This window comes from Trichechus manatus, unplaced genomic scaffold, assembly GCF_000243295.1.
Source record: "Trichechus manatus latirostris isolate Lorelei unplaced genomic scaffold, TriManLat1.0 scaffold00031, whole genome shotgun sequence".
NCBI lineage: Eukaryota > Metazoa > Chordata > Mammalia > Sirenia > Trichechidae > Trichechus > Trichechus manatus.
Window position 1 is genome coordinate 10,738,564 of NW_004443967.1, and position 17,847 is coordinate 10,756,410.

Consider the following 17,847-nt stretch of genomic DNA (forward strand, 5'->3'; position numbering starts at 1 on the left):
ACAGTGGCTGCAACAATGGGCTCAAGCATAACAATGATTGTGGGCATGGTGCAGGACTGGGCAGTGTTTTGTTCCATGGTGCATAGGGTCGCTATGAGTTGGAAGTGACTGGACGGTACCTAACAACAACAAGAATCTGGGTAGTGCAAACTGTTAACATGATCAGCTACTAATGGAAAGGTTGGAGTTTCAAGCTGTCCCAGAGGTACCTCCAAAGAAAGGCCTGGAGCTCTACTTCTAAAAAATCAGCCATTGAAAACCCTATGGAGCACAGTTCTATTCTTTTTTTACATTTTTTCCCATGCAGAAATTTATACATACATTGTTATGTGACTCTAATTGCTCTCCCCGTACTGTGACAGCACACTCCTCCTTTCCACCCCTGATTCCCCATGTCCATTCAACCAGCTCCTAAACCTCCCTGCCTTCCCATTTCACCTCCGGACAGAAGCTGCCTGTTTAGTATCTACTTGAGCTAAGAGGCACACTCCTCACGAGTATCACTTTATGTCCCACAGTCCAGTCCAATCCCTGTCTGAAGAATTGGCCTTGGAAATTGTTTTAGTTCTGGGCTGATAGAGAATCCAGGGGCCATGCTTTCCAGGGTACCTACAGTCTCAGTCAGACCGTTAATTGGTCTTCCTACTAGAATTTGAGTTCTGCACCCCACCTTTCTCCTGCTCCATCCAGGACTGTCTGTTGTGTTTCATGTCAGGGCAGTCATTGGTGGTAGTCGGGCACCATCTAGTTCTTCTCGTCTCAGGCTGATGCAGTCTCTGGTTTATGTGGCCCTTTCTGTCTCTTGGGCTAATACTTTCCTTGTGTCTATGGTGTTCTTCATTCTCCTTTACTCCAGATGGTGGGGACCAATTGATGCATCTTAGATGGCCGCTTGCAAGCTTTTAAGACCCCATACACCACTCACCAAAGTAGGATGCAGAACATTTTCTTAATAAGCTTTGTTATGCCAGTTGACCTCCATGTCCCCTGAAAGCATGGTCTCCAGACCCCTACCCCTGCTACTCTATCCCTCAAAATGTTTCATTGTATTCAGGAACCTTCTTAACTTTGGTTTAATCTAGTTGTGCTGCCTTCCCCTGTAGTGAGTGCTGTCTGTCCTTTCACCTAAGATAATTCTTATCTACTATCTAGTTACTAAATAACCCTCCCCCTCCTTGTAACCATCAAAGAATGTTTTCTTCTGTGTTTAAACCTTTTCTTGAGTTCTTATAATAGTGGTCTTATACAATATTTGTCCTTCTGTGACTGACTAAATTCACTCAGCATAATGACCTCCAGCTTCCTCCATGTTATAAACTGTTTCACGGCTTCGTCGTTGATCTTTATCAATGCGTAGTATTCCGTTGTGTGGATATACCGTAATTTGTTTATCCATTCATCTGTTGATGGGCACCTAGGTTGTTTCCATCTTTTTGCTATTGTGAACAGTGCTGCGATGAACGTGGGTGTGCATATATCTATTTGTGTGACGGCTCTTATTTCTCTAGGATATATTCCAAGGAGCGGGATAGCTGGATTGTATGGTACCTCTATTTCTAGCTTTTTAAGGAAGTTCCAAATTGATTTCCAAAGTGGTTGTACCATTTTACATTCCCACCAACAGTGTATAAGTGTTCCAGTCTCTCCACAACCTCTCTAACATTTATTATTTTGTGTTTTTTGGATTAATGCTAACCTTGTTGGGGTGAGATGATATCTCATTGTAGTTTTGATCTGCATTTCTCTAATGGCTAATGATCATGAGCATTTCTTCATCTGTCTGTTAGCCGCCTAAATATCTTCTTTGGCGAAGTGCATGTTCATATCCTTTGCCCAGTTTTTAATTGGGTTATTTGTCTTTTTGTTGTTGAGGTTTTGCAGTATCTTGTAGATTTTAGAGATTAGACGCTGATCAGATTTGTCGTAGCCAAAATTTTTTTCACAGTCTGTAGGTTGTCTTTTTACTGTTTTGGTGAAATCTCTTGATGAGCGTAAGTGTTTGATTTGTAGGAACTCTCATTTATCTAGTCTTAGATAAATGCTTGTGCATTGTTACTTATGGTTTGTATTGTGTTTATGCCATGTATTAGGGCTCCTAGCGTTGTCCCTATCTTTTCTTCCATGATCTTTATTATTTTCAATTTTATATTTAAGTCTTTGATCCATTTTGAGTTCGTTTTTGTACATGGTGTGAGGTATGGATCTTGTTTCAGTTTTTTGCAGATGGATATCCAGTTATGCCAGCACCGTTTGTTAAAGAGACTGTCTTTTCCCCAACTAATGGACTTTGGGCCTTTGTCAAACATCAGCTGCTCGTAGGTGGAGCACAGTTCTATTCTGACACATAGGTGGTCGCCATGAGTCAGAGTCTATTGGAGTACAACTGGTTTAATCTGCCAAGGCCTTGAAGGGAGACAGCCACCTCATTAACTTGTGTGTAAACTGAGAGTGAATAGGTTTGGCCCGAGGGCCTGCAGAGCTCTCCTGAGTTTAAGTGCTGGAGTATTCTGCCAGCCCAGAGGCATTTCTGGGTGCTCCCTGGCCCTTGCAGAGGGCTGGTGTATAGTTGAGTTCTGGATGAGTGAGGTATTGCAGTTCTTGTTACTGAGCGTGTTGATGCCCTGGAGCGCATGGAAGCCTGTCCTCAGGCTAGTACTGTAGTTAGAGGCTGACGGGGAGCATGTCCAGGGAGTACTGGCTGTGGCTGGCTCCTCTGGGGGACGCTGCCAGCGCAGGCCCCAGGACTCGGGATCTGACCTCCTCTGTCCAGGGTTTTTATCAGCAACTTGGATAAAGACATAGAAGGCAGGCTAATCAAATTTGTGAATGACACAAAACCCGGGTGGAAGGCTAATATGTAAGATAATAGAATCAAGATTCATAAAACTCTTGGCAGGAATGATGGGTCTGAAACTAACAAGGTAAGCTGTAACAGGGTTACATGTGAGGGTCCTGCTGCTTGTTCAGTGGAGCCAGGGCCCGCCAGTGACAGGGCGGCCGGGCCAGAGGCAGCAGGGGACCAGAGACCTGGTGCCAGCCTGCAGGCTTTTGGAATGCTAATATTCAAGGTAATTACAACTTGTTGTTGTTGTCGGGTGTTGTCGAGTCAGTCCCCACTCGTAGCAATCCTGTGTACAACAGAACGAAACGCTGCCCAGTCCTGCACCATCCTCACAATCATTGCTACGTTTGAGCCCACTGTTGTAGCCACTGTATCAATCCACCTCACTGAGGGTCTTCCACTTTTTCCCTGACCCTCTGCTTTACTAAGCATGATGTCCTTCTCTAGGGACTGGTCCCTCCTGACAATGTGTCCAAAGTAATTATACCTCATATACTATTAAAGGCAGTGGAACATCCAGATATAAAGGATGGTAGTTGTCTTACGGGGCCCTGGTAGTGCAGCGGTTAAGCTTTTGGCTGTAAATCAAGAGGTCGGCAGTTTGAATCCACCAGCTGCTGCTTGGAAACCCTATAGGGCAGTTCTGCTCTGTCCTATAGGGTCGTTATGAATCGGAATGGACTCGACGGCAACATTTTTTTTTTGAATTGTCTCACAGGTTCGCTCCTGCCCCTCCTGTCTTCCTTCTGCTGGGAGCACTTTCCCCAGCTGCACCCTCCCCTCCCCCTACCTCCTGCTGAGTTCAGGCCCCTCTTGGACCCTGGCTTTCTCTGGGGAACTTTCAAAGAGCCTGTGGGGTGGACTGAGTTAGGCTCCCTTCCGTGCTCAGACGGTGCCCTGTTCTTCCCCCATTGTGTTGTTAGCTGCCCTCCAGTTGGTCCCCGACTCACGGTGACCCCGTGCAGAATGGAATGAAGCACTGCCTGGTCCTGCGCCATCCCCACGATCAGTTGCAGATTGGACCATTGTGATCCATAGGATTTGTTTGCATTGGCTAATCTTTGGAAGTAGATTTCCAGGCCTTTCTTCCTCGTCTATCTTAGTCTGGAAGCTCCTCTGAAACCTGTTCAGCATCATGGCAACACACGAGCTCCACTGACAGACAGGTGGTGGCTATGAATGAGGCGCACTGGCAGGGAATTGAACTTGGGTCTCCCGCATGGAAGGTGAGAATTCTAGCACTGAAGCCCCAGTGCCCCCCCCATTATAGCGTTCACCGAACTGTGTGGCCATTGTGTTTGATCGTGCGTCTTCTCCTTGGACCGAGAACTCCTGGAAGGCTGGGACCGTGTCTGCCTGCAGCGCTGCACCCTAGCGTGGCACAGTGTGACCTGCACACAGTAGGCACCCAGTGGATGCCTTTGTTGGTGGTGTGACCCTTCCTGGAGTATGGGGGAGGGTTCTGGACCCTACACTGATAGGCCACCCTGGCAGTGATGGGTTTGCAAACCTTGTCCTATAGGGAATAGGTGATGGGACTGTGGGTGCTCAGCCAGAAATAGAAGAGACGCAGGTGAGGACTGTGCCCAGGCGTGGGGCTGTCAGGGAGGGAAGGGTGTGGACCATTCCGAGGGTGTCCAGGCAGCACAGGCGCTGGCAGGGTGGGGGGCTGGCTTGGACGACGCGGTTCCTTGGTTGGAAGAGCTTTACAGCCGTCAGAGCTGTCCGGCCACATAGGGCTGCTTGCTTGGGCAGAGTTGCTCGTTCACAGAGAATGCTGAGCTGTGGAGGGGAGTTTTGGATTGGAAGTGAGGAGATGAGAGATATTAACAACCACACCACCAACAGCTAACCCTTCCTGGGCTCTCCCTGGTGCCAGGCGTGGGGTCTGGTGCTGTTGTTGCCTCCCTCAGGCAGATAAGGACACTGAGACTTTGTTTAAGGTCCCTTAGCTACTAAGTAGAGTCCTTGGGTGGCACAGACAGTTAAGTGCTTGACTTTTAACTGAAAGGTTGGCAGTTTGAATCTATCCACAGGCACCTCGGAAGAAAGGCCTGGTGATCTACTTCTGAACAATCAGCCACTGAAAACCCTGTGGAGCACAGTTCTACTCTGACACACATGGGGCCACCATGAGCTGGAATGGACTTGATGGCAACTTTTTTTTTTTTACCTTTGGTGTTTTAATTTTACCTCCGTTGGGTGGAATGGTTCTGTTTTGTTGTTGTCAGGAATATACACAGCAAAACATACACCAACTCAATAGTTTCCACGTGTACCATTTAGTGACATTGATTACATACTTTGAGTGGTGCAAACATTCTCACCCTCCTTTTCTGAGTTGTTCCTCCTCCATTAACATAAATTCACCACCATCTAAGGTTCCTATCTAATCTTTTGAGTTTCTGTTGTCAGTTTGATCCCACATAGATAGTTCTTAAAGGAGCATAATACTCAACACAGACATTTTTTTACTAGTTCAGCATGAAACTATTATTGAATTTTAAGAAGACTTCAGGGAATGTTTTCGGTTTAAGATTTAAAGATTATCTCAGGGCGGTAGTTTCAGGGGTTCATCCACCCTCCATGGCTCCAGGAAATCTGGAGTCCATGAAAATTTGAATTGTGTTCTACATTTTCCCCCTTTTGATCAGGATTCTTCTATAGACTCTTTGATCAAAATGTTCAGCAATGGTAGCCAAGCACTATCCAGTTCTGGTCTCATGGCAAAGGAGGCAGTTGTTCACGGAGGCAATTAGCCACACGTTCCATATCCTCCTCATATTCCTGACTCTCCTTCCTCTGTTGCTCCAGGCAAGGAGAGACCAATTGTTGTTCCTTGGATGGCTGCTGGCAAGCTTTTAAGACCCCAAGCACTAAACAATGGACTAGGAAGTGGAACAGAAACTCTAAACATGTTATTAAGCCAGTTTACTGAGATGTCCCATGAAACCATGACCCTAAACCTCCAAACCAAGGAACCAGATCCCACGAGGTTTTTGGTTGTACATAAGCAGCCTCAGCAGCTACTCTTTTTTTTGGTCATTGTTGTAAATATATCTATCAGACAACTTTTGCCAATTCAGCTTTTTACAGGTGTACAACTTGACAGCAATTACCATAATTGACTGTACAACCCTGCCCCTAATCAGTGTGATATTTGCATCACCATTAACCACCCTTTCTCTCTCCCTCTCACCCCTAGTAACCACTAATAAACTTTGTTCTCTGGACATTTACCTTTTCTTGTCTTTTTATGTAAGTGAGGTCATATGATATTTGTCCTTTTTGTGATTGACTTATTTCATTCAGCATGATGTCTTCCAGCTCCATCCATATTGTAGCATGTATCCAGACTTCATTTCTCCTCCTGGCCCAGTAGTATTCCATGGTATGTGTGTACCACGTTTTGATTATCCATTCATCTGTTGATGGGCATTTAGGTTGTTTCCACCTTTTGGCTGTTGTGAATAGTGCTGCAGTGAACATTGGTGTACAAGTCTCTGTTTGAGTCTCTGCTTCCCAGTCTTTTGGGTATATACCTAGGAGTGGAATTGCTGGGTCATATGGTAGTTCTGTTTTTAGCTTTTTGAGGAACCACCACACTGTTTTCCGCAATGGCTGTACCATTTTGCATTCCCACCAGCAATGTGTATGGGTTCCAGTTTCCCCACATCCTTGCCAACATTTGCTGTTTTGTGTGTTTTTTATTTTAGACATCCTAGTGGGAGTGAAATGGTACCTCTTTGCGGTTTTGGTTTGCATCTGTTTGATGGCCAGTGACACCGAGCATCTTTTCATGTGTTTGGTGGCCATTTGAATGCCCTCTGATGAAATCTCTATTCAAGTCCTTTACCCATTTTATGATTGGGTTACTTTTTGTTGTTAAGTTGTCAAAGTTTTATATATATTTTGGTTATTGGATTCTTGTTGGATATATGTTTTCCGAAGATATTCTCCCAGTTGGTAGTTTGTCTTTTCACTTTTTTTTTTAATTGTAATTTTTTTTTATTGTACTTTAGATGAAGGTTTACAGAACAAATAGTTTCTCATTAAACAGTCAGTACACATATTGTTTTATGATGTCTTTTCACTTTTTTGGTAGTCTTTTGATGAACAAAATTTTGTAATGTTTGTGAGGTCCCATTTATTTATTTTGTCTTTTGCCATTTGTGCTTTACTATTCCATTGGATAATCCGTTGTTGAAAGGTGGGCTTGACAGCCTTGCATGGATTGGGTTTTTTGGTTTGTTTTGTTTTTAGCTAGTCGGTAGCTAATGCTTAAAGTTTGCTCCCATCCAGCAGTCCCTCATCGGACAGACTTTGTTTCCACTTGCATCTACAGACTGTTTCCACTTGTGGGTTATGGAGGAGTCCTTCTCAGATGGACTTGTTCCCGTGGCAAGGGCAAAGGCTTCATCTCTAAAGGTCGCTGATGCTGGGCTTCTACATCTGGTTTTGTCAGCACCTCCTCAGTACCTGTGTCAGGAGGTTTTTCTCAGTCTGCAGCTGCAGGCTTTGTGTCTGCCTAGGATAGTCCTTTTCTGCCACTTCCGTCAGTGTTTGCCGGTTGGCGGCTGACCCTTCACTGCCCTCCAATAACCCCCCCCCACCCCCACCTTGCCCTTTTAAATTTGCTGCTTGCTTTGGGCAGGACGGCAAGTAACCAAGCTTGTCTGCACTGTTAATGCGCAGCCATGAGTCTTCTGTGGACCTTGAGGCCATGTGGAATGATGGGAAGGCTCCCTAACTGAAGATCAGTCACCCTGGGCTTGAATCCCCGCTGCCACTCGCTAGCTGTGTGACTTTGGTCCAATCACTTAACTTCTCTGAACTTCAGCTGTAACATGTAGATTTAATCTCCCGCTCCGGAAAGCACTTGGTATGGGGGCCCACTTGACAAAGGATGGCTAGCGTTCACACCCACTTTTTGGTTCTCAGCAGTGTTGCTTGTGGTTGAGGTTGCTGGAAATATATTGTCCAGATATTTCCATGAAAACCAGTTGACTTATGATTTTCCACACCTTGTATTTGGCAGGAGGCACGTCCCCTGCCTAGTGGTCAGAGATCAGAGCTCTCATGCAGCTGAAAGTCTGGTCGGGGTGAGGAGGGAGCAGGGAGGAGGGCTGACCAGCAATTACAAACACTTGGGAGGTAATAAGGGCCACACAGAAAATTTAGAAGTGCGATGTAGCAGTGACTAAGCAGACATTATGAGGATTTATTTTGTCTCTTTTTTCTTATGCATGTTTGCAGGTTACATAAATAACAAGCAAAGGAGGGAGAGCCCACGTGATCTTTTTTCCTTTGACCTAATCATCACAACTGGTCAATCACCGTAAATGGTCAGTGCGCTCGGCAGAATAATGGTCTCCCAAAGATGTCTACGTCCTGATTCCTGGAACCTGGGAATATGTTACTTACATGGCCAAAGGGAATTAAGGTTGCAGATGGAATTAAGGTCGCTAATCCCAAGTTTGAGATGGAGGGATTATCCAGGTGGGCCCAATGAAATCACAAGGGTCCTTGTAAGTAGAAGGAGGCTAAAGATGAGAGTTAGAGGGAAATAGGAGTCTGGAAAAAACAGAGAGATGTGATGTTGCTGGATGTGAAGATGAAGGGACCATGAGCCACGGAGTGAATGCAGGTGGCCCCTAGAAGCTGGAAAAGGCAAGGAAATGGATTTCCCCCTGGAATCTCCTTCCAGAAAGCAATCCAGTCCTGCTGGTACCTTGATTTTAGCCTAGTGGGTGCTGTGTCAGACTTCTGACCTCCAGAACTGTAGGATACTAAATTTGTGTTGTTTCAAACCACTAAGTGTGTGTTGATTTGTTATGGCAGCAATAGGAAATTCTGAGTCTGTTTTTAACCTGTGCCTTCCCCCTGCACTGTGAGCTCCCCAAGGGCAGGGGCTGTGCCCTGTTCACCTCTGGACCCCAGCGCCTGGCACAGCTAAAGTCTTTGCATCTGCTCTGGAGGTGAGCCTCTGAGTTAGGGCCAAAGTGGTACCCCTTCGTCTTCTCTTGCCCAAACCCGAGCCCTCATTTTGATGTTGCCCATTGGGAATGGCCTCCAGGCCTTAGGGACCTGCCACTAGCCCAGGCCCATCTGAGCCTGCACAGGTGACACAGACCTAGAGATCGCTGCTGTTGGCTCCCGGGCTTCCTTAGAAGGGCGTCCCCTTGAGTAGAAGGGTTGATGGGCGGAGCTAAAGCACGCTCATGTTTTGTGATGCCAGATACTGTACATTTCTTGTCACATTTTAAAAAGGACCATTGCTAACCCAGTCAGCAGGGAATAAAGGCAGTAAAGTCAAAATGAAAGAGAACAACAGAGAGAAGAAAGAAGAGGAAAAGGGAAAAGAATACAGGGACAGGTCCTGCTGACCTCCCAGGCAGCCTCCTGCCTGTTTCTTTGTACGGTGGGTCCAGCAGTGGGCCCCACCCTAGTTGCCGCGAGATTCTGACTTAATTGATCTGGGCGGGGCAAGGGCAGGGATATTTAACAGCTCCCGAGTGGAACATGCAGCTGGGATTGAGGACCACTACCTCAGGGCGCCGGGCCTCACATCAGAAGCTCTCCAAACCCTAAAACTCATTCAGTGGAATCGCTTAGAGAGCATCCAAGCAGCCCTCTCCTATTACAGACGGAGAAACCGAGGCTGAGAGCTCTAAGTGCCGTCTGCAGGGTCACAGAGCACTTGGTGGACAAGTTGAGACCAGAACCTCCTTCTGTGGTTTCTCACGCCTTCCATAGTTCTTGCTGGTGCTGCCAACAGCCTTAAATCACGACAGTCCCACCCACTTCCATCTCTGAGTGGCTGTCTTGGAGTTTCTTTAAAATTTTCTTGATTCTTCCCAAATGTTCCTTTAAAAGATCAGCTGAGTCTTTGATATGAAACATGGACCCTCTGCCTTCCCCATCTGTCTCCACCTTTGCCTTGATGAGGCGGTGCCACTTGGTGTGAGCTCTGGAATTACTCATAAGAGATCTAGCTGTACTAGGCTGGGTGACAGCCTCAGTTTGACTCTTTGTAAAATGGGTGTATCAGTCAGAGTGCTACAGATTGAGCGAGCGAATGAGTGAGCGAGAGAGGTAGGTAGGTTATTGACTGATTTTTAAGGAACTGGCTCATGTGATGGTGGGAGCTGTTAAGTCTGAAATTTCTACAGCAGACCAGCAGGCTGGAAGCTCAGGAAAGAGCCGAAATTGCAGTTTTGAGTCTAGCACTTCTGTAGCAGGTCGGCAGGCTCACTCAGGCAGGATATCCACGTTACGTTATAGTCTGGAGGCAGAATTCCATCTCCTCCGACACCTCAATCTTTGCTCTTAAAGCCTTCAGCTCATTGGATGCGGCCACCCACGTTATTGAGGACGGTCTACTTAAAGTCAACTGATTGTAAATGTTAATCACACCCACAAAATACTTTCACAGCAACAGCTAGTGTTTGACGGAACAACTGGGCACCATAGCCTCGCCAAGCTGACGCATGAAAGTAACCATCACAATGGGGATAATAACGGTACATGTGTCACAGTGGTTGTGAGGTTGAAAAGACGTGTAATGTGTTTAAAGGGCCTAGAGCAGTGTGTGACTCATACATGCTGTAGTATGTTATCAGTAATATTATTGTTTGAAATTTCTGTTGATATAAGGAGGAGAGTGACTGATGGATGCATTATTCACTGCAGTTTTTCGTCTTCCTTAGAATGCACCTGGTGGTGGTCAGCGGCGGCCACTCCTTGAGCAAACAGAATGAATCCTCTCTTATGGGTTGGTAATTGTGAGTTTCCAAGTGATTTTGGGGTGCGTGGGGCTTGTTAGCTTTGGCTTATTGGGCATTTACCCCTTACTCTGTCTTGAGTGTCGCCTGCCTGGGGCTGTCCCCCGTACAGTGACGAGACTCCGTGGCCAGAGCTGGGCCCCCATTGCTTACTGTAGAATTCAGAGGGATCCGCTGCTTTCTCCATTACATAAAAATTTTCCAGGCAAGTAATTGCAGATGGGGTAACAAGGAGGATAATAGGGGGAGTTAATTGTGGGTAAATCAGCTTGATTATACTCTTTAGCAAACTTGATTATCCAGATTTGCAGTGCTGTGCAAAATCTAAAAAGCCAATGAAGACTTTTTCCAATAACGCCTGCAGATTCTGCGGCAGTATCACGCATGAAGTCTAGCAGGTTTGCCAACAGGTTGCACGTGGTGGGAATAACGCTTTTCCTTCTGATTTTCCATGTTGCAGTGAGCGAGCTGGGGAGTTTTATTACTGTTTCTAAGCAAAGCAATTACACGTACAGGTGGCAAGATACCGGCTGTTCCACTGATTCGGCTTTATAGTGATTTAGACTCACCTTTGGTGTCCAGGAAGCCCTGGTGGTGCAGTAGCTAAGCACTCGGCTGCGAACCAAAAGGTCAACAGTTCAAATCCACCAGGAGCTCCTTGAAAATCCTATGGGGCAGTTCTGCTCTGCCATTCGGGGTCACTATGAGTAGGAATCGACTCAATGGCAGCCAGTTTGGTTTGGTTTGGTAATTTAAGGGGCCCTGGTAGCACAGTGGTTAAAGTGGTTGACCACTAGCTGAAAGGTTGGCAGTTTGAAACCACCAGCGGCTCCGCGGGAGAAAGGTGTGGCCGCCTGCTCCCCTAGAGGTTTACAGCCTCAGAAACCCTACGGAGTCGCTGTGAGTTGGAATTGACTCGACGGCAGTGGGTTTGGTAATTTATAATGTGATTGTTCTGATTAGTACCAGTTGTCCTGGGTACTGAGTCATTTCAAGACACATCAATACCATTTATAGAATAAAAAGTCAAAGGACTGTGGGAAATCATTGAAAGCAGAGACACAATGGTTGATTTATTTAGCAGCGTATTATTAGCCCTTTTTTACCAGGATTACTTGGTCTTCTTTACACTCAGTATCTTAATTGGCAAAATAACCTTGTAGGGTTGTGGTAAAGTCTGAGGAAAATAAAGTATGTCATAATCTGGGAGTTGGAATGTAGGAGGTGTTCCATTACTGTTTGATTCCCTATCGTTTGGGAGGAGAGATTGCAGCATTTAGACAGGAAGAAAACTCTGAAGTCTTCCAGTCCAGATCCTTAATGAGGAAAAATGAGGGACAGAGAGTGATTAAAGGACTTATTCAAAGTCAACAGAGCTGGTTTAGCAGCTAAGCCAAGACGAGACCCTAGTATTGGTCAGAGCCACTTGGGACTTAATGTGTTTCTGGTGCCAACAGGAAATCCATAGCTACCAGCCCAGGGCAACTGGAGATCCAAGACAGAGGGGTCGTGAGAACTCAGGGCTGGAGAAATCCATCTGGAAAGGCCTCAGAAGTCGGGCTGGCGCAGTCCTGGGCAGATACGGTCGCCACTGGGAAGAGCCTGAGTCCCAGGATGGCCTCTTGAAGCCTGCATTATTGATGAAAGACCTGGAGGAGGAGAAGAGGAGCTTGACAAAGACAAAGTGAGCCGGGAGAGGGACTGAAGAACAGGAGGGCAGTTCCCCCGGGAGCCCAGGACTAACACCAACCCCGTTTGAGTGGAGTCACACTTTATAAAGCATTTTCGTGTTTATTTTCTTATTTGAGCAATTCTTCCAAGTGGGTAGGATGTCAGTGCTTGCAGAATGAATGAATGAATAGGAAAAGCTAACACTTAGTGAGTCTACCTGGTATGTGCCAGCCATCTCATTTACAATCATCGTTTTACAGATAAAGAAACTGAGGCACACAGAAATGAAGTGGTTTGGCCCATGGCAAACCCAGGGAAGCAGATTTCAGAATCTGTGCTTTTAATTTAACTACCTTGCTGTACTGCCAATGAATGAATAAATGTATGAATTTTCATTTTGCAGATAAAGAAGTAGCAACACTGAAGGGTGAGGAACTTTGCTGCAATTACAAAGTAATCAGTGGTCGAATCAAGGCTAGTAAAGCCTTTTTAAAAAATTTTTAAAAAATTTATTTTACTGTCATGCTTTAAGTGAAAGTTTACAATTCGAGTTAGTCTCTCATACAAAAATTTATACATAGCATTGTTATGTGACCCTAGTTGCTCTCCCTGTACTGTGACAGCACACGCCTGCTTTCCACCCTGGATTTCCCGTGTCCATTCAAGCAGCTCCTGACCCTCTCTGCCTTCTCATCTTACCTCCGGACAGGAGCTGCCCATTTAGTCTCATGTATCTACTTGAGCTAAGAAGCGCACTGTTCACGAGTATCATTTTATGTCCCATAGTCCAGTCTAATCTTTGTAAGGCTAGTAAAGCCTTTTGATACCTAGTCCAACTAGCTGCTAAGTAACACCAGCTGGCATTCCCCATACTGCCGGGGTCTGCCCCGGGGTCCTCCCACCGCCTGCTCCACTGTGTCAAATTGTCTTCAGCCCACCATTGCCCTCACTTCCACCTCGTTGTGTTCTTGCCCCACGTTTAGAATAACAGGGGCAGTGGAAATAGCCTAGGATTAGGGTCAGAAGACCTGAGTGTGAGTTCCAGTTTTGCAGCTTGTTAGCTGAGTGACCTTGGGCAGGCAGGTCACTGAGCCTCAGTTTCTCTGTCTGGAAAATGGGGATGACTGGCTGCTTTTCGGTGTTGAGCTGTGCTTGAGATAATGAGTGGAAAAGCACCGAGCGTGTTTCTGGCAGGTAGGAAGCACTCAGCAAATGGTCAGCTCGCCCTCTCGTCCTCCAGGTGCCTCTGGAGGGGACATCTCAGTGCGTGAATAGGAGCAGCTCAGGCAGTCTGTGATGGACCAAATGCAGGGTTCTCAGTGAGGGCTGCGGGATGGGGGGTTTCCATCACTCGGGACAGACGACAAGGTGTGCAGTTGGATCTTTCTTTAAGGAATTGGTGGTGATAGTGGTGGACAGGATGGTTAAATAAACAACTGCTGTGAACCGATTAGTCTTAGTAAACCACTCAGCAAGTGAACACCCAGCAAAGGCCAGGCTCCCAGGGAATAGAGATCCACTTGTCCACAGGAGGCGCTGGCTTTTAAGAGTGCATCCCAGGGGTCCTACCAGTTACCAGTTTCCTTCCAGTCGATTCCAGCTTATGGTGACCACATGTGTATCGGAGTAGAACGGTGCTCCACAGGATTTTCAATGACTGATTTTTGGAGGTAGATTGCCAGGCCTTTCCTCTGAGTCACCTCTGGGGAGACTTGCACCTCTAACCTTTCAGTTAGCAGCTGAGCATATTAACTGTTTGCACAACTGGGACTCCCCAGGGGTCCTAGAGGCTGTGAAATGTGCGTTCCCCCCCACCCCAGGCCAACCAGTAATCAGTCTGAAGCAGCCACAGAGAGGGGAGCACAGATGTTCCAGGCAGGACAGGGGAGGGGCTCACAGACATAAATGGGTGCGGGAGGCTGGCTGGGGAGGACCACGGGGTGAGCACTGCTCCCGCCAAGCCAGCGTCAGCGTCTCAGCTCCTCTGACTGGCTGTGGCCACGGAGGGATGCAGGCCTGAGGTTGCCAGTCCGAATTTCTCCACAGAAGCCAGAAATTCAGATTTTGACTTAAGAACTCCTGGTTTTGAAATTGTGGCCATGAATTACATTTTCTTAAAGCCCAAACCAAACATATCAGCAGGCGGCCTACAGACCGAGGGCAGCTGGCTGCCAGCCTTGGGTTTAAGGTTTCGTGTGTCAGAGGGTTGGATCTTTATTGAAACAGCTGCCATGGGCTGGTTTGTTCAGTCATCCATTCTACAGTATTTACGGAGCGCCTACTCCATGCCAGGCATTGTTCTAGGCTCTGGGGATACAGCTCTGATCAGAAACAGCCGGGGATCCCCGCTGCCCTCTTGCAGCTGATGTTCTGCTGTGTGGTCTTACGTTCTGCCTCACGCCCCTTTATCTTGGCAGCAGTGATGACCTGGTTAATTCGCTCGCCTCTACTTAGGAAGATTTTGGGCGAGCAGCTCTATCCCAACCACAGAGGCCAGTTGTGCCAATGGGCTGCCATTACTTGGTCCTTAACTCAGGAGCTGGCCTCTGGTGGAGCCACAGATGCTAACACAGGATGAGTCCAGCTGTCCAAGGTCAAGTCCAGGTCCTTGGACCTGTGTCTCCGTTTGATTTTGCATTAGAGTTCATAGTCCCTGAGTGGGGCAAATGGTTACGTGCTTGGCTGCAAACCAAAGGGTTGGAGATTTGAGTCCACCCAGAGGCACCTCAGAAGAAAGGCCTGGCAATCTACTTAGGAAAATCAGCCATTGAAACTCTATGGAGCACAGTTCTACTCTGGGGTCGCCACGAGTTGGAATTGACTGGATGTCATCTGGTATTGGTAGTTCAGGGGTCTATAGCCGATGTGGCCATAAATACACTCAGTGATGCTCACCCTCAGCAGCAAACATTTGGGGCAAACATGAGGCCCCTTATCTGCTTAAAGCCACAGACCTGGCCACTCCTCAGAGTAGAGGGGGATCCTCTGCCTTCTTCTGACCTCAGCCAGCTGCAGTGCAGGCTAGTGCCCGCGGGAAGCTCTATTCCAGCTTCTTATATTCACATGTCAACCCTGTCCTGCCCACCCCTCCAACACCCCCACTGTCAACCTCTCATCTGACCACTGGCCTTATCCAGTCCTTGGCCTTCTGACCTGTGGTTGTCCCATCTCATGCATCTGACTCTTCTTACATACCAGCCCAACCAAAGACTGTTCTAGGATGAAATGGCCTTGTTACTCCATAGGGCGTGGAGAGAATGGCCGGGGGCTTCATGTCAGGACTTTGCTGATTTCGGCCAAGGACTCGGGTGAGGGTCCAGGCGAGAAAGCCCTGGTGCTACCGCTAATGGGCACCAGGGGAGTCAGATGAGGCTGTAAGGGGGGGAATCTCAGAACACTTTACAAGCCCCTGCTTGGGCATAAGTGCTCTCTGGCTGGTGTATTTTAAAATCGCAGCTCAGAGGTCCTTCACATTCAGTTCTCACCTCGAGGGCTGAGTGGCATGCTCTTCTGCCCAGAGGCCCAGATCCCTGCACAGCAGGGTGTCCTGGGATTTTGCTGTGGCCTGGCCCAGGGGTGGGTATGTAGAATGTTCCAGAGTGCTTTAGGCTCTGGGCTAAATTCCTCAAGCCAGACCAGTTACTGTCGAGGAGACTGTGAGTCATGGTGGCCCCACGGGTGTCAGAGTAGAGCTGTGCTCCATAGGGTTTGCAGTGGCTGATTTTTTGGAAGTAGATCACCAGGCCTTTCTTTCAAGGCACCTCTGGGTGGACTCGAACCTCTAACCTTTCGGTTAACAGCCAAGCGCATTAACCATTTGTACCACTCAGGGGCTTGTAACTCTTATTTATCAGGGAATGAATTCTCCTCCTCTTTCATCTCTGAGTTTTTTTTTTTTTGGAGTGCCCTTGGTTTGCCCACAGCCCAGATGGAGCTGAGGGGTCTCTGCACCATTTGGGAAATTTACTTGGCTCAGACTGAGTTCAGTTCTGAAGGGCTCGTGCCTCTAGTCCCACTGTGAGGGGACACAGCTGGCACCCGGGTAGGGGGTAGGGTCCTGACTCTGGGAAGCCCAGCGGCCAGTGGGAGGCAGATTCCACAGTGGTTTCTGCCCCTGCGGGGCTCACTCTCCGGTCCGCTCATCACCACAGTTATTAGGTGGCTGAGTCAGGGAGAGAGCTCCTCAGGGCCCTAGGCTTGGGGGCACCTTTCGCCTGAAGGTCTTCAGTACATGCAGGTGTGTGGGCTTCTGAAGGTGTCTTAATCATCTAGTGCTGCTATAACAGAAGTACGACAAGTGGATGGCTTTAACAAAGCCAAATTTATTCTCTCACAGTCTAGGAGGCTAGAAGTCTGAATTCAGGGTTCCAGCTCCAAGGAAGGCTTTCTCTCTGTTGGCTGCGGGGGAAGGTCCTTGTCATCAGTCTTCCTGGTCAAGGAGCTTCTCAGCATAGGGACCCTGGGTCCAAAGGACTTGCTATGCTCCTGGCTCTTGTTTCGTGGTGGTATGAGGTCCCCTGTCTCTCTGCTCGCTTCTCTCGTTTATATCTCAAAAGAGATTGACTTAAGATAACAGCCTAATCTTGAAGATTGAGTCCTGCCTCGTTAATATAACTGCCGCCTATCCCACCTCATTAACATCACAGAGGTAGGATTTATAACACGTAGGAAGACCACATCAGATGACAAAATGGTGGACATTCACACAGTACTAGAAATCATGGCCTAACCAAGCCGACAAATATTTTTGGGAACACAGTTCAATCCATGACAGAAGGCAACTCATTTCGTTTCAATTCAGACTTTACAGTTTGTCTTTTTTCTTCTGCTTCTGCTTTTCTTTTCCTGCTGTTTCCTTCTTCTTTCTGACTTTTTTCTTATTACTTTTGCCATTGTCACGCTGTACTGAAATACAGTCGAAGTTAATAATACTTTTCAAGAGTAGGTGCTTGCTTTGGCTGATAAAACACTTCATTTTGTAGGATTTTAGTGGCCAAGGACTCACACCCATTGCCAATGAGTCGATTCTGACTCACAGCGACCCTGTAGGACAGAGTAGAAGTGCCCCATAGGGTTTCCAAGGCTGTAATCTTTACAGAAGCAGACTGCCACATCTTTCTCCTGTGGAGCGGCTGGTGGCTTCCAACTGCCAGCCTTTTCAGTTAGCAGCCGAGCACTTAACCACTGCGCCACCAGGGCTCCAGGCCAAGGAAGACAGTCATTTTTAAAAACCCTTTGTTGTGGAAATTTCAAGCACCCTCTCCCAGTTGTCAGCATTTTTATCTCATTTGTTCCCTGCCACACCCTCTCCCCCTTTTTCTGGTAGAGTGTTTTAAAGCAAATCCCAGACATTGAATCATTTCGTATGTAAATACTTCAGTACGTGACTTTAACCAACCACAATACCATTTGTGACACCCACTGAAATGAGCAATAACAATTTTTTATTTATTTATTTATTTATTTTATTGTACTTCAGGTGAAGGCTTACAGAACAAATAGTTTCTCATGAAACAGAAGTACACATGTTGTTTTATGACATTGGTTAAC

General features: G+C 47.1%; 1 protein-coding gene across 4 annotated transcripts in view; it reads left to right on the plus strand.

Moving 5' to 3' along the window:
* PLPP4 (phospholipid phosphatase 4) overlaps window positions 1–17,847 on the plus strand; it is a 130,673-nt gene that overhangs the window by 32,798 nt on the left and 80,028 nt on the right. The gene's annotated exons all lie outside the window — the stretch shown is intronic.